Raw genomic sequence first — 17,815 nt, forward strand, 5'->3', positions numbered from 1 at the left:
TCTTTTTCAGCAAAAAAAAAAAAAAAAAATTGATGGTACTCTTGTTTAAGAAGACCTTACATATTTGGAAAAAATGGCTCACTATCATCTAGTATTCCAGAATGACATAGGCATATAGACTATGGACAACAGTCAGCAATGAGTTTCTTAAACCAGGTTAGTAGGGATAAAAAGACATGTAAATAGGTATGTGCAAAAAAATGTGTCTCTATATGGCATAGAGGGGATTATGAAGGAGTAAGTGATCAGTTTGAACTACAGGCAGGAGAGGGTGGCCAGAACAGAGAGTGTGAGTGGGGACCCATGGAGAAGATGGGAAAGTAAGGCTCAAGAGCCAGATCATAAAAGACCTTATAAATTTCAGTAAAAACTTTTTGCTTGATCCTATAGGCCAGTGTGTCCCCAAGTATGATTATACATATGAGGGATGTTTAAGGTGGTATATGGGTTATGTTGTTATTTTTAATAGTATTTATTTTAATGTGTATTAGAAAACTATTAGACCTTCAAACTCCTGATTTCACAGATGTAATTGCTCAGGGCAAAGCTAAAATTTTTGTAAATGAACAAATTTAAAGAAAAATATTACCTAAATAATAGTACAGATGGTACACAGATATGGCAAAAAATTATGAGGGTAATGTACAAAAGACTGATATTTGGGAAAGAGTTCTACAAGGGAGATATTGGAGGGTTTTAGATGGGGGGTAAAATTATAAGATTTATTGTTTAGAAAGATCAATCTGCCTATAACATGGAGGATAAATAAAAAGGGGGGCTAGCTAGAGTATTGCAGTAAAATCTGAACTAAAGCAGTAGCAGTGAGACTGGGGAGAACAGATAGATATGAAGGCTATTAAGCAGACAGCATTTATAATGCTTGGTGAATGGGTGCATTAATCCATGGTTCAAACAAGAAAATGAAAACCACTCTAAGCATTTAACACAAAGGAAATTAAATACAACTGGTAACATTGATGATGGAAAAACTGAGACGACACACAGGGGAAGTTGAAGCTACACAGAGATTAGCAACAGCAGGAATCCCCTGACACTCCCAAGGCTGAAAGGACAAAAAGAAGAGATGTTGTTACCAGAGACCAAGAGCAGAGGTCACACCATGGAAGCTGGAATCATTGCAAGCTTTTCTAGTGTTAGCTGAAGACATGCAGGAGACACAGCTGCTGCCAAAAACCACTGGATTCTCCTTTTATCCCATCCTCCAATTTCCTATTGGTGTTTCCTATTGGTTGACTCCAATCAGAGCCTCCTAACATGGAAATATGGGAAACACAGCTTGCAGTGATCAACCCCTCTGCAAAAAAGAGCAGAGCAAAGAAAGGTAAGGAATGGAACCAAGGGCAAACAAGCCTATGACTGGCACACTGTGGGTAGAAAGTAGGGAAGAAAGAAACATATAAGAGAAAATCTAGTTTTATGACTTGAATAACTGGTTGGTTAGTGTACTCTAAGAAATATTAGAGTAGAATAGGTTTAAGATTTCATTTCTTTACATTTGAGGTATCTGTAGAACATTCAGCTGGATGGAGAAGACCAATAGGGAGTTGAAACACAGTAGAGAGAGCTGAATGGTGATAGAGATTGAATAATTCTATGGGTGGTAGTCAAAAGCATGAAAATAAATTGCTCAGGTATATGGTATAGATTCAGATGATAAAAGGCCACAGATGATTCTTTAGGGAAAACTACCATTAAAAGAACAGACAGGGCTTCCCTGGTGGCGCAGTGGTTGAGAGTCCGCCTGCCCATGCAGGGGACACGGGTTCGTGCCCTGGTCCGGGAAGATCCCACATGCCGCGGAGCGGCTGGGCCCATGGGCCATGGCCGCTGGGCCTGTGCATCCGGAGCCTGTGCTCCGCAATGGGAGAGGCCACAACAGTGAGAGGCCCGCGTACGGCAAAAAATAAAAATAAAAATAAGAACAGACAGAGGAAGAGAAGTCAGCAAAGGAGCCTGAGGGAGAACACTCAAAGTGGTGGGATTAAAAGTAGTGCCTAAGGAGTCAAAGTAGGACAGAGTTTCAATAAGGGAATCTTAAACAGTGCCAAATTCACCCAGAGTGATTAAGTAATATGAGAATCAAAAGAGTCCATTGGCTCTGACTGTTAGGAGATCATTAGTGTCCTTTGCAACAGCAGTCTCAATGGAGATTTAGGGGTAGATAGCAGTTTATAATGGTCTGATGAAAGGATGGGAAATTAGGAAGGAACTAGAGACAGTGGAGCAGATCACTTTTCAAGAAGCTTGTGAAAGAAGAAAAGAGAAGAGAGAGGGTAGTAGCTTGAGAGGAATGCAGAGTCCAGAGAGGGTTTCTGAATTTTCAGCATCAGAGCAACTTGGACTTGTTTATATGTCAATGGGAAGGGGGAAGATGTATTAAAGATACAAAGGAGACAGAGAGAATAGCTAATGAAGTTCTTGAAGGTATATCAAGAGATAGGCACCAGAGCCAGATGGAGATATTAAACTTGGACAGGAGAAGGAAAAGTTCTGACACCAGAGGGAGGAAAATGAGAGTGGATACAGGTAAAGATAAACTTAAGTGTGGGAAATAGAAAGAGTCCATCTGTAATAGTCTCAATTTTCTCTAAGAAATAAGAGTTAAAATAAGCTTCTAAAGAGAGTGGAAAGATGGCAGGGTAGGAAGTTTTGTAATTTTCACTCTGGGGCTTGGACTAAGGCAGTGATCAGGGCCATAAAGCTGAGATTAGAGAACACAAATTTGCTGCAACACCAATGAGCACAACCGTGTGGCGTCCTCAGCAGATGGTATTATTGGTTGTAGAAGTTGAGAAGCAGGCAGTTAGAATGATCCAAGGCTGGAGTTTTTAGCCAAGTAGTTAGGTCAGAAAAACAAGAAGTGGAGGACATGGAAATTGTTCATCAAGAGAGAGAATTCAGTGAAGCACTATGTCGTCCAGGCTCAAGATGGAAGGGATTGATAAGATAAAAGAGCCTGGAGATCCCGGTGTTGGACAAATTCTTCCTCAATACTTTACCAGTGATACTGGTAAAGTATTGGCTTCTTCTTGGCTTATTTTACTTTAGTTTTGTGGCCTAGGAAGAGGAAGGAAAGAAATGAATTAGAGGGCCATGAATATGTTATGGCCTAGCTACATAAAGTACATTATTTTAGTTAGCCTTCACTGCTATCTTATGGAATAAATATATCCATTATACAGAGGACACAACGGAAGCTCAGAGAGGTTGAGAGAACTTGCTGAAGCTAACGACAAGTAATGAACACAGAAAGAGTTCAAATTCAGTTCTGTCTGAAAATTCAGTGTTCTTTCCACTATTCTCTGCTGTCTCTCTACCAAAAAAGAAGAAAAGAAAATTTATGAAAATAAAATTTATAAGTGAATTTACTAAATGATCAGATGAGCATGCAGTACTCTTGGAAAGCAATACTTCCCCAAATGGAGACTCCAAATGAGACTATCGCTGTCTCCAAAGGTTATCCTGAGCAGGTCCATAGACTGATGTCTTGTATGTGCTAACATGTGCAGTATGGCAAGGCCTATACTTTGGTTTCTGGCATGAGTAAATAATTTGCTTATGACATTTAAACCAGACATCATCTCATTGGTGTCTCATTTAAAGTAGTGCCAGCCTTTCCATTAGTTTTAAGTTTGGGTTTTGTTTTTGTGCCTGTGGCAAGGGAGAGTTGGAGGTGCAGGTGGTCCACAGAGCTTTTACCACTGGAAGAAGTCCACAGATTGAAAAAGATGGAGAGCCACTATATCAATGTCCTGGGAGCTGTGGCCTGCCCTCAGGGCTGGGTTAAAGAAGTGACTATGTATTTGAGTGAGATAATGCTTGACACTCAGAATCTTGACCAGTAAAGGGATAGAATCAGGAGCAGATGGGATCAGCATAATAATCAAAGCTGGAGAACCAGAATCCAACATCCTTTCCCCAGAAATCTTCTTGGTCCCTAACTCTGAGTTGAGATGAACACAGGACAGCTGAGACCTCTAGACTTCAGTGATTGGTATTGAAAGCAGGAAAGAATATAATTTTCTCTTCAGAATTAGACACTCCCAACACAGAGAAAAACTTGGTCCCTAACTTTGAGTTGAGATGAACACAGGACAGCTGACACCTCTAGACTTCAGTGATTGGTATTGAAAGCAGGAAAGAATATAATTTTCTCTTCAGAATTAGAGACACTCCCACCACAGAGAAAAAACCCTAATAATTATAATATGATGAATTTAGGCAATAGACAACCAGGAATGGGTCAGTGATTCTCCTCTTTTATTGAGTACTGAAATAGAAGGAATCAAATATTTATTGAACACCTAATGCATGCCAAGCACTCATTTTATCCTCATCATAAAAACCTTTGAGGCAAGCATTATTACCCCTATTTTACAGTTGAAAAAATGAGACACAAAGAGCCAAATGAAGTTTCTCAAAGTCATGTAACCAATAAATAACATAACTGGGGCTTGAACTTATATCTACATGTTCCAAAACGCCTCAGACTACAAGGCATTAAGTAACAAGAAGGAGGTAGACATTTCTGATAGTGATCTAAGCAAAGAGACTATATCTTGTCCATCCCATTTATGAACACAGATGCTACCCATTCACCTGGAATCCCTTGCAAGATTTCCTAACATTTTTGTGTGTGTGTGCTATGGACCACCTTAAGGTATGGAAAGCCTATTAAAGCCCTTTTAAAATGCATAAAAATAACTTAGGATTACAAAGAAGACCTATTAAAATTTACTTATCAAAAAATTTTAAAAATTATATGACAATATATGTGCTTTTTATTAAGGTTTTAAATAGAAGATCTAGCAGTGGTTCTACCTATAATTTCAAAGTACATGCATGATCGAAGGAAATGATAAGTTTCACTTAGAGTTTAATAAAAATGTGACTTTTCTTTTAAAAAAAACAAAGGAATTTCATGTAAATTTATTGGAATTTGAAACTTGTGAGAATATTGTGAATTACTTGGGTATGCGTACTATTACTATCATTTCACAAATAAGGGAATTAAAATTTTCCTTATTTTTTAAAAAAATTAAAATTCAAAAAATTGAAGTGATTGGTTCATAGTCTCAGCAAAGGAGTGGCATGTTTGACGTTAGAGTGCAATGTCATTCATTGACTTCTTTTTTTTTAAATTTTTATTGGAGTATAGTTGATTTACAATGTTGTGTTAGTTTCAGGTGTACAGCAAAGTGTATCAGTTATACATATACATATAGCCACTCTTTTTTTAGATTCTTTTCCCATATAGGTCATTACAGAGTATTGAGTAGAGTTCCCTGTGCTATACAGTATAGGTCCTTATTAGTTATCTATTTTATATATAGTAGTGTGTATATGTCAATCCCAATCTCCCAATTTATCCCTTCCCCCCTTACCACCTGGTAACCATAAGTTTGTTTTCTACCTCCGTGACTCTACTCCATTTTGTAAATAAGTTCATTTGTAGCTTTTTTTAGATTCCTCATATAAGTGATATCATATGATATCTGTCTTTCTCTGACTTACTTAACTCAGTATGAGAGTCTCTAGGTCCGTCCATGCTGCTGCAAATGGCATTATTTTGTTCTTTTTTATGGCTGAGTAATACTCCATTGTATATATGTACCACATCTTCTTTACCCATTCCTCTGTTGATGGACATTTATGTTGCTTCCTTGTCCTGGCTATTGTAAATAATGCTGCAGTGAACATTGTGCATGTATCTTTTCGAATTATGGTTTTCTCCAGGTGTATGCCTAGGAGTGGGACTGCTGGGTCATATGGTAGTTCTATTTTTAGTTTTTTAAAGGAACCTCCATATTGTTATCCATAGTGGCCATACCAATTTACATTCCCACTAACAGTGCAAGAGGGTTCCCTTTTCTCCACACCCTCTCCAGCATTTATTGTTTGTAGATTTTTCAATGATGGCCATTCTGACTGGTGTAAGGTGGTACCTCATTGTGGTTTCATTTGCATTTCTCTAATGATTGGTGATGTTGAGAATCTTTTCATGTGCCTCTTGGCCATCTGTGTGTCTTCTTTGGATAAATGTTTATTTAGGTCTTCTGCCCACTTTTCGTTTGGGTTGTTTGTTTTTTTGATATTGAGCTGCATGAGCTTCTTGTATATTTTGGAGATTAATCCTTTGTTAGTTGCTTCGTTTGCAAATATTTTCTCCGATTCTGAAGATTGTCTTTTTGTTTTGTTTATGGTTTCCTTTGCTGCTCAAAAGCTTTTAAGTTTAATTAGGTCCCACTTGTTTATTTTTGGTTTTATTTTCATTACTCTAGGAGGTGGATCAAAAAAGATCTTTCTGTGATTTATGTAAGGTGTAATTTTTCTTAATAAAAATTGTTTTAAAATCCTTGAATTAAAACCATGGACCCCATCTATGCTCCACAAGGGGTCTACATAGTGGTGTGTTGGAGTTGACATGAAGTGGCTTACAAGAAATGACTGTTGAATTTTCAGGCAGTTTGCAAACTGGTTGCTAAATGAAACCTTTGTTAATAAGTAAATTATATAAATTTAGAATTCAATAAATTATATTAAAAACAAAGTCAATAAACACTAAAAACTCATCACTTCCTAATTATTTCATTGCATTCTATTATTGTCTATGCTCTTGAGGTTATTTATTTATATCTATTGTATCTGTGTGGTAAAAATACTATATAATAGCATGCTACCATGCCATATCTTCCCAACTCCACTTTCGGTGACATCAGGTTGGTAACTTGAAATCAGCCATGAAAACCAGGAAGTGCTACAAACCAGGGCTTTTTACCCTGCTGAGACAACTGCTAAATACTTAATAGTATACCACTTTGTCCATTGGCTCCAGGTTAAGAACATCTGGTAGGATAAGTAACACACCTGAAGGCTCTAGGACACTCTTTCAAATCAAGAATTCTAGGGAAGTCATAACAAAGATTTTTAAAAATACAAGACCAAAATTATAATCCACAAAAGAAAAGAGAAAATACTTCTATTCATCAAAATTAAGAACTTCTGCTCTTCAAAGATACTTTTAGGAGAATGAAAAAATGAGCCACGGATCTGGAGACAATATTTGCAAATCATATATTTGATAAAGGCCATATTTAAAATATATAAATGAATCTCAAAACTCAATAATAAGAAAACAACCAAATAAATAAAATGAACAAAAGATTTAAATAGACACTTCAGCAAAGGGTACATATGGATGGCCAGTAAGCCCATGAAAAATACTCAGTATCATTAGTCATTAGAGAGATAGATAGAAATCAAAATCACAATGAAATACCATTATGCACATACTAGACTGGCTAAAATTTAAAATATTGACTATATCAAGTGTTGGTAAACACAGTGAACAACTAGAATTCTCATACATTGATGGTGGGAATGGTACAACCAGTTTGGAAAACAGTTTGGCAGCTTCTTACTTACACTTACTGCATGACTCAGCCAGTCTAAGTATCTTCACAAGAGAAATAAAATCATATGTCCAGACAAAAACTTGTACATGGATGTTCATAGCAGCATTATTTGCAATAGTTCCAAACTAGAAACAACCCAAATGTCCATCAGCAGATGAACAAATAAACAAATTGTGGTATCAACACACAATTGAACACTATTCAATAATAACAAGGAATAAGCTATTGGTACACATAACAACTTGGATGAATCTTTTAAAAATTATTTCAAGTGCAAGAAGCCACTAATAAAAGAGTACATACTATATGATTTCACTTATGGAAAATTCTAGAAAGTGCAAACTAATCTGTCAAGGTTTATATCAGATCAGTGGTTGCCTTGGGATGAAGAACTGTGGAGAAGGGCATGAGGGAAGAATTATAGAGGGGCATGAGGAAACTTTTGGGAGTGATGGACATCTTCATTATCTTGATCATGGTGATCATTTCAGGGGTGTATACATATATCAAAACTTACCAAACGTTACACTTTAAACAAGTGCAGTATGTCAATTGTATTCCAAAATAAAATTTATTTTTTAAGAGTAAGACTGATCCTATTGGCAAAAGATTTAAACAGACACTTCAGCAAAGGAGATATATGGAATGCAAACAAAATCTTTTAAGGGTTATTTTTTTCTTAGTTTGTGTTTTTGAGACCCCTTCATTATGTCAAGCCACTGGAGGCCAATTATTTGAGGAGAGAACTCTGTCAGATTTGTTAAATGGTATTGTTCATAAATGTCTAAAACATTTCCTCCAAAGTAAATCATACTTTTCCCTATATTCCCCATTTATTATGTGAATATATATGGAAGCAGAAAGCAGAGAGTTTTCCTTTATACTTGGAGAAGCTGAGGCAGAGATAGTAAGCAATGTGTCTCAGGTCGCTCAGTAAGTCAATGGCAGAAATGGGACTAGACTCCAGATCTCCATCTTCTCATTCAAATGATTAAGGGAAAGCTCTCTGTTGGGAGAAAGAGTCTTCTGTGTGATTCCACAAGGTGATCAGAATTCATGGCAGGTTACAGAAAGGTAGGCCTTCCTGTTGGAGGAATCGATGTTCTGTTCAATTTTAACACACCCTTGGGAGGGTATAATCAAACAAACTTGGTACTCTGAAATGTTTAAAGCATGTTTTAAGTTGGGTAACATTTTTGTTTCTTAATCAAAAGGTCTCTTATCTGTAGAGAATGGACTTGAGGACACAGGGGGTGGGGAAGGGTAAGCTGGGATGAAGTGAGAGAGTGGCATGGACATGTATACACTACCAAATGTAAAACCGAAAGCTAGTGGGAAGCAGCCGCATAGCACAGGGAGATCAGCTCGGTGCTTTGTGACCACCTAGAGGGGTAGGATAGGGAGGGTGGGAGGGAGACACAAGAGGGAGGAGATATGGGGATATATGTATACGTATAGCTGATTCACTTTGTTATAAAGCAGAAACTAACACACCATTGTAAAGCAATTATACTCCAATAAATATGTTTTTTTTAAAAAAAGGTTTCACCAATATGCTATTGCTTGATACTGCTAATCTGTCCCTTTAGTACATAGAAGACTCACATTCATCCACAGATCCAGGAACAATATCTGAGCCAACATTTCATTAACTTGTATATTTTTCCCGAACCTATGATTGGTTGTGTCCCCCCAACTCCCTGCACCACCCTCTTTCCCTTTAGATGTTGCTGGGGAGATTTTGGCATAGCCTAGAAAAGGGAGGAGGGAAATGGGTAGGAAAAGGAGGAGTTAAAGGGCGAGTTACCAGGGACCACTGCTCTCAAGACAGACAAAAAGGAAGAAACACAAGAGTGGGAAAACCCAAGCCTCTGTAACCCCTCTCTCAGAGTCAGGGTCTCCTTATGTGGGAATCCTGCCAGAAATGTTAAGGTAGCGCTGAGAAGGAAGGCAACGGGGCTTGAGGATGTTCTTACACTCCTGTTTAAGGATTATTTATGGAGTATAGGCCACCTGTAATACCCAAACCCCTATTCTTCAATGGGAGACACACACAGTCAGCCACCCATGCATACACAGTGGTCAACAGAGACCTCAGTGGCTACCAGGACACATGTATGCTTTTGAGCAGGAACAAAGGGACAAAGGGAGACATCCAGAAAAGCACACATTTTTCAAGCCCTCAAAAAATTAGGCAGAGAGGAGAATTGTGGGAGAAAGCGTAGGGAAAGCCATAGGTGGTCGGAGAGGCAGGGGTGGAGGTGAGAGACTGGATTAGCAGTGAAGTGTGAAAGAGAGAGGGTAAATGAGTTAGTCTGGTTCCATAGAAACTCCACCTAAGGGTGGATTAGAACAGAATGAGACACAAATCTCCCCAAATACTAGTGTTTCAAAGCTAGAATTTTCTATCAAGCCTTTGCATTCCACACACTAAAGTAAATTCTAATCACCTTTTCTACATTCTCCAGTAGATTCACTTCCCAGAACAATTATGCAAGTGCAAAATGATCATATTAGTATATATAAAAATATATATATTTTAAAAATTCAAACTTTTAGGAAATGTATTTCTAAGAAAATAAGCATGCACATCTCATGATAGAAAGGCAAAAAAAAAAAAAAACAAATGCAAAAACAACTATCTGAGAAGCAAAAATAATCCTGTAAAATTGAGAGCATCTTCTAACCATTGGAAAGCAGAAATTAGACAGACAAAGGGAATTTAAAAAAAACTACCTTTTTTTCTTTTTGAATTGTTCTCTGTGTTGGCAAACATTTGAAGGCACACATACAGATGGCTAAGTCAATGCCCAATATAATCTCACTATTGTAAGTCACTGGAGGCAGGGCTAAGCTGAAGTAGTGGAAAATCTGAAATACACAATATTTTTAAAGACATGCATTTTTATTACTTTCAAGTGCAAACAGTTACTCAAACTATCTTAAGACAATTTTGCCTGGTGAAGGACCGGCTTTCCACAAAGAGTTCAGAATGGATTGTTTAGAACAATTGCAATTACCTTGAACCCAGCTATGAGAGTTTTTCAATGAAGTAGATTCTACCTTGGCACACTCCATCTTTCAGAGAAATAACAATAGCTAATGTTTATTTTGTACTTCCTATATACCAGGCAAGCACTGTTCTAAGCAGTTTACTTGGGTTGTCATATTCATTCCTCATTATTACTGTATAAAGTAGATTCGATGATTAGCCTCATTTTCCTGATGAGGAAACTTAGGAAGATTAAGTACCTTACTCAAAATCATACAGTCACTTAAGAGTTAGAACCCAGATTTGAACCCAAACAGGCTAACTCCAGGGCCTGTGCTATTAACTAGAGTACTGTGCTACCTCGGATAAACAACCTTTGGCCTCAGGTAAAAAATCTGATATCAAGGATTTATTTTCAAAACAAAAAAAAAACTTTCAGAGTATGTTTTGGCACCAGCACACACTGAACGCTCTCTTCTACATCCTCCGGTCTCTGCAGCTACATATGTGGTTCCAAACAAAGATCAGTGACTTCCAGAGTCATGAGCCTTGGAGACTGCAGGATCCTCTGGCATTGAAGAAAGAGCCAGTTATCTTCAGTAGACTGCATTGCTAAAGCAGGAAAGTAAACTAGCATCTTTCAGAGGAATTTGTAACGAGGGTTGAAATATAAAGGTTTTCTGCTTAACCTTTGGTTAACCAGGAAAGTAAATCATTACAACCTCCCCTCCTTGAACAGTAAAAGTCATCCAGACTGCTGCAATGAGCCTAACAATTGTTTACATGTATATGAATACAATTTAAAAATTGCACCTCCAATTGTATCTTCTTAGCAAGCTTTCTGTCTTTAGCTAGTGCATAGATGAGGTTTAGTCCAGCCTTGCCTTACCACAACCCTCAAAGATCTTTAATTAGTGGACTCAGGATTATGAAGATTTTCATATTTACCTCTGATAAACATACTAGTGGCGATCTAATATGATCATTCAGTGTTTTTATTGTGTGGTGAGAAATAACACCATGTGAACCAGGAATGATTATGACTACGGACCAAAAAAATCAGAGGAAGAAAATTGAACGAAAACTAAAGAAATCATCTTTTGATAGGTTGAAAAGTTAAAAAGCTGCTGGGCAGGTTGCCATGGATACCATGTCCTGAATATAATACTGGGTTTTTCCTCACAGTTAAACACTAAAGGCCTAACTCTCCAGCTGCACACTTCCTTTCTGTGCATGCAGTAGTGACTACTTGAAATGGAAATTCTCTATTTCGATGAATGAAAATGCAATGGGAAATTTCCTGTGCAAGAATCCTAACTTGCTGAAAGATATTTGAAGGAGATTAATTCCAAAAGGATTTTTATCCCATTTCTCCATTACTCAAGACTTCTAAATTAAACTCACTGCACAACAACATTTATAACTCTATAGTCAAGAATCAGAAATCAAGAATTAGTCATAATCATAGCAGACCTACATAGCCCTTTTTCTTTTTTATCACCAACATTTGCCACCCAATGGCACACAGTCTTACTGCCCATTTATTGGAGTTTTATGGGGTCTGGACAGAACGAAGAATATGGCAAATTGGGAATCCCCTCCATAGATCACAGAGACACTATCGCAGAAACATATACCACAATAAGTTACCATGTCAAGAGTGCACTGCTCCCTTCATATTCTTTGGATTTAACAAAATGACTAAGAAGTTTCTGTTGAATTACAGGAGAAAAATTGAGCACATAAGAGGGGTTGTAGGAAAAGGCAAAGAAGGAGCAGAAGCAGCCCTATGTATAGCAGATGGACTGTAGGGTAAGACAGACCTACAGTTAGAGTCTAAAAGGCTCAAATCCCAGTTCTGTCACTTTACTAGCTGGATGACCTTGGGTGAATTGTTTAATCTCACTATGACTCCTCTAACTAATTTGTAATATATGGACAATAATAATACCTACACTACAGAGTTGCTATGAGGACAAAATTAGTCATATATGGAAAACATTTAGAACAGTATTAATTCTTCACTAAAAGATCATTGTTTTTATTATTCCTCCACACCTCAAATCGTTGACTTCACTCCAGCTATGGCAAAAATACAAGCTTATGATAGCACTAACTTCCACTTTTCATGTTCTGGGAGAAAACTGGCAAAATCTTCATTGCCTACCTCCTTCTGCATGCACCTTCTAAGTTCCCTCCCCCCACCCCTCAATTTCTCTATTAACTCCCAAATCCCCAGGCTTTCTACCTTCCCACCATCTGAATCCTTGATTCTCCTGGCAATGCCTTCTACGCAGTTCATGTTCTTCACTGTTCCCCTCTGCTCCCTGAGAAACAGAACTTGCCCTTGGTGTGGCCCTTTGTCTCGTCTGAGTTATATGACTCATGATCTTCCACAGCTTTTGAGAATTTACCTTGTTCTCAAACTCTTGACTCTTTACCTTATTTTTCTTTTGCACCCCCCGACAAATCCCAAATGATCTTCTCTATCTCTGGGGGACATTCCTAACTGTCTTTGCTTATCCATTCTATTGTGCCTCTCAAAGAGCCCTGTGAGTTGCTTCTTTCAGAATCTTTAGATGCTGTTAGCAAGTCTTTTACACACTTGAGAACATAGATGCAAAAATCCTAAATGAAATGAATTAAGTTTTAACAAGTATAATCAAGAAAATAAAATAAAAGTGAAGACACAAATAATATAAACCAGAAACCAAAAGAGAAAAACTACAAATACAGATGAAATTATAAATACTATAAGATATAGTACAAAATAATACTATATATTACTTTATATAAGTTATTTTGAAAGCCTAGATGAAAAGGAAATATAAATAAGATTACCCTAATTGGCCCAGCAGACATAGTAAATGTGAATATAACAACACTTACAGAAGAAATTTAAACAGTAGTCAAACATATATTCCCTAAAAAATACATGAGGCCCAGGTGGTACTGTGGGAAAACTTTCAAGGAAGAAATAATTTTTATCCTACACAAACTCTTCAAGAGCATTCAAAAAAATGGACCCTATACAATGTATTTTCCTCAGTTTATGTACCTGGAAAAAAAGATAGCACAAGGAAAGAGAATTGTAGGCTAATATCACTTATGAATTCAGATGGGAAAATCCCAAATAAAATATTGATAAATAGAACCCCTAATTAAAAAGAACAGTATCTCAAAAAACTGTAACTAAATGACATGATAGATGTGTTAACTAACTTTACCATGGTAATCATTTCACAATATATACATATATCAAATCATTATTGTAACACCTTAAGCTTACATAATATTAAATGTCAAATATATCTTGATAAAGTTGGGGGAAATAAGGATAGTGTGTCAATGATAAAGGGTAGATAAATTTTAGAAAATCTAACAATGAAATTTACACCTTAACAGATTGAAGAAGAAAAAGAAATAGCATAAAAACATCAATAGATTTTGGGGGTAAAAAGCACTTAGTAAAATTTGGCATACATGCATAATTTTTTTAAATCATAGAAAATTAATTAGACCTTTTTTAACTTCACAAAAAGTATCTACCAGAAACTTACATCAAGCATCATATTTAGCTGTGTCATTAAAACTCTCCCCATTAAAATAAAAAAATAAACAAGGATACTGGTCAGTAGTATTATTATTCAACATATTACTAGAGTCTCAGCTAATGAATGAGAGTTAAAAAAATGAATGGTATAAAGTTTGGCAACTTTATGGAAGAAAATGATTATGAAATGCTAAAAAAGAGGGAAAATGTCATTATTTGCAGAAATATTATCTACATAGTAATCCCCAATTAATAAACTAATACAGCTAAACAGAGTATAGAAAGAAGGTAGCTATAATATTGACATATAGAAATCAATCTTTAATATATGCCATCAATAACATATTTGAAAGTAATGGAGAGATAGACTAATGGAATAGAATAAAAGTTCAGAAATAGGTAAAGTCATATGGAAACTTTGTATATGATAAAGGGAGCATTTTAAATCTTAGGGACAAAGATGGGCTTTTTATTAAGTAGTGTTGGAACAATTGGATAACTATTTGCAAAGGAAAATATTGGATCCATACCTCATACCATCGAGAAGAATAAACTCTAGTAGAGGAGAGAGACTCGATGTAAAAAGTGAAATTATACAAGTTGAGTGTGGGAAAGGCTTTCTACCTAAGTTGCAAAATCCAGATTTAATAAAGAAAAATATTGATGAATTCAACTATAAGTTTTTTTGCCTTTCACTGTTGTGGCCTCTCCCGTTGCGGAGCACAGGCTCCAGACGCGCAGGCTCAGTGGCCATGGCTCACGGGCGCAGCCGCTCCACGGCATGTGGGATCTTCCCGGACCGGGGCACGAACCCGTATCCCCTGCATCGGCAGGCGGACTCTCAACCACTGCGCCACCAGGGAAGCCCAACTATAAGCTTTTTTAACATGCGCGCAAAGCAACATAAGAAAAATTAAAGACAAATTGTAAACTGGGAGAAAGGATTTCAGCATATAACATAGTACTTTTACTACGTACAGAACTCATAAAGTAAGAACAAAAAAATACGCAAACTCAATTTAAAAAAACAGGCAAAAGACATGAACAGATAATTTTTAAAGTGATATGAATGACCTTTGAAGGTATGAAAAGATGTACAATTTGACACAACATAAAAGAAATGCAATTAAAACTAATCCAAGATATCATTTACAATCTAACAGATTGGCAAAAGTTCAAAGCCTCAATAAAACACTGTTGAAGAGGCTGTGAATAAAAGTCACTCTCATACATTGCTGGACTGAATACAAAATGGTACAACATTTATGGCAGGGTGAGGGATTTGGCATTGTTTAACACAACTACATATGTTTTTACCCAGCAATTCAACTTCTAGAAATTTACTCTGAAGATATTCATCCAAAAAAATGCAAAGAAGCCCACAGTTTATTCAGTTGGTGCATTATTTATAAATGTAAAATATTGGGAACAACTAGATGCCCATACAAAGGAAACAGATTCGATAAAATATGGTACATTCTCACAATAGAGTATTATATCTCAAATATATAATACTGAGTTATATTAGGAATATATAAAACTATATGCTTCATATCATTTATAAATTGAAAAACACACATGTAATAACACACAATATTATGTATTAGTTATAGATATGTTTATATAGAAAATGGACTAGAAAGATATATACCGAATTCTGGTAGTAGTTTCCCCTTGGCAGGTAAAAGAGTGCAATAGAAATGAGGGTGGTCCCTAAAGGAGATTTTAATTTCTATGTAATTTTCTATATATTTAAAAAAGAAAAAGGACTAGAGGTAAATACCACAAAAGGATAATAGTTATTAACCCATAGTGGTGGGAATATAACTAATTGTTCACTTCTCTGTATCCTTTTTATTAATTTTTTTCCAAAAGTACAAAAGGTATTGCAAATTTAAAAGGGAAAATGCATCCTTTGGGGAAGAATTACCTTCTCTTGCCTTCCAAGACAAAATGTGAGGTAAGTGAAGTAATCTTACTCTTAAACTTTAAGGACATTTTGGAGCTATATAATTAGGACTTCCTCAAGGAGTCTATAGAGAGGCATAAAGATTTACAGTGGAAATAAAAGACCAAGGTTCTAGAGACCTGGATAATGGATTCAACATATCTCTGAGTTTCAGTTTCCCTTCTTTAAAATAAGAAAATCAAACAAGATATTTAAGATCTTTTCTAGTTATAAAAATCTACAGTTTTGCCCATGCAATAGTAATGATCCATGAAAGCAGAATATCACTAGATGTGAATTATATGCCAGTATCTGCATGAGGATGAAGCTCTGGGGAGAAGAAAATAGGAGAGATTAGCATAAATCATCTAAGAAAGATGTGTCAGTCAAGGTACTTGATTTCCAGAAAGAGAAACTGGCTGTGATGATCTTAGACAAAAAGGGAATTTGTTGGAAGATCATCAGGGATTCAGAGAATCGGTGGCTAGCTGGAGGATCAGGCTTAGAAAGTTGTGTGGAACCAAGGAGGCGGGACCCAAAGCCAAGCCACAAAACAGAAGCTCCATGGAGTACTGCAGCAGAGCGTTCTTTCACTCACTCAAGAATCAAAGCCATAAGAGAGACCTTCTGTCTTATTGAATCTAAGTCATATTTTCAATTCTTTCATGGGAAGAGGAAGAATCATTTTTTCATTCAACAAATATTTATTGAGTATGAACTATGTTCTTAGAGACAGAGCAGGAATAACACAGATACATTTTTTGCTCTGGAATTTAGAGTTGTTTATAAAGAGATAAATTTTTTGCTTTTCTTGTGTTTGATTTTTTACAATGAGAATACATTTATGTATTACTCTTGTAATAAAAACACAAATTTAGTTAAGGAAAAAGACTCCTGGTAAAACAATGAAGTCAAGCTGTCATAAAGGGATGAACATTTTGGGGAATTCTATGTGGCAGGTGCTATGTCTTCAAGGACAGCCTCAGAATATAAACTTCATTGAAAGACAGCTGAGTTTGGGATGCTTAGGAAGAGTGTGAACTCTATGCTGAAGAAAATTATGAAGGTGAAAGATGGACCTGGAACATACGCCCAAAGTTTTTCAATGCCAGATTTTGAAGAGTAGTAGGAATTAACTAGGCTTGAGAGAGTGGGGAGAATGCAGTGTATGTTAAGAAAAGAGAAGCACAGGAGGAAAGGCATGGAGTCATGAGTAAGTAATCTGGTGTGGCAGCACACATGAGAGAAATTGGTAAAAACAAACAAAAAAAAAACCCAAGGCTGAAGTTAGAGTTCTTAGTTGCAAACAACAAAATGCACTCCAGCTATTTAAAGCATAAAGACATTTATTAACAGTTATTAGGTGGCTCATAGTATTATTGGGAGGGCTGAAGAAACAGGCTTAAGGCTAATCTTCCAGGAATAATGCCCAAAACCACACCACAGAACTGGCCTGATGAGAAGGAAATTGCAATCTCTACCACTGCCAAAAACTAAGTGCCAGGAACTCAACTTGACTGCAACGGGTACTGCTGCCAGTACCAATGCCACGTCTGTGTTGCTGCTGCTCCTGAAAGTTGGATGCCTCTACCACCACTTGTGCCAGCAAAGTGAGAGCTCCACACAGGGCCAGTTTCCTCATGTTACACACTCGCAAATCAATGTCTCACATGAGTGTGCCTGTTTGATCCTAGATTAAATGTCTGCTTCCTAGCTGCAAGGGAGGCTAGAAATTTGAGTTCTGACATCTATAGCTAAAGAGTGAGCCTAAATACACTGACATTTTTCTAAACATAGAAAACCTATTCATAAGATGTTGGATAGGCAGCTAGAAATATCAATGGTGACCATTGCAAATAGGTTGGAGTCAGACTCTGAAAAGCCTT

General features: G+C 36.7%; 1 pseudogene; it reads right to left on the reverse strand.

Moving 5' to 3' along the window:
* Positions 1 to 17,571, reverse strand: part of LOC149744208 (signal transducer CD24 pseudogene) — a 33,235-nt pseudogene extending 15,664 nt beyond the window's left edge.
* Positions 17,572 to 17,815: the final 244 nt, after the last annotated feature.

Source organism: Delphinapterus leucas, chromosome X (genome assembly GCF_059928025.1).
Source record: "Delphinapterus leucas isolate spDelLeu-1000000601 "Yukka" chromosome X, BTC_Dleu_Yukka2, whole genome shotgun sequence".
NCBI classification, from domain to species: domain Eukaryota; kingdom Metazoa; phylum Chordata; class Mammalia; order Artiodactyla; family Monodontidae; genus Delphinapterus; species Delphinapterus leucas.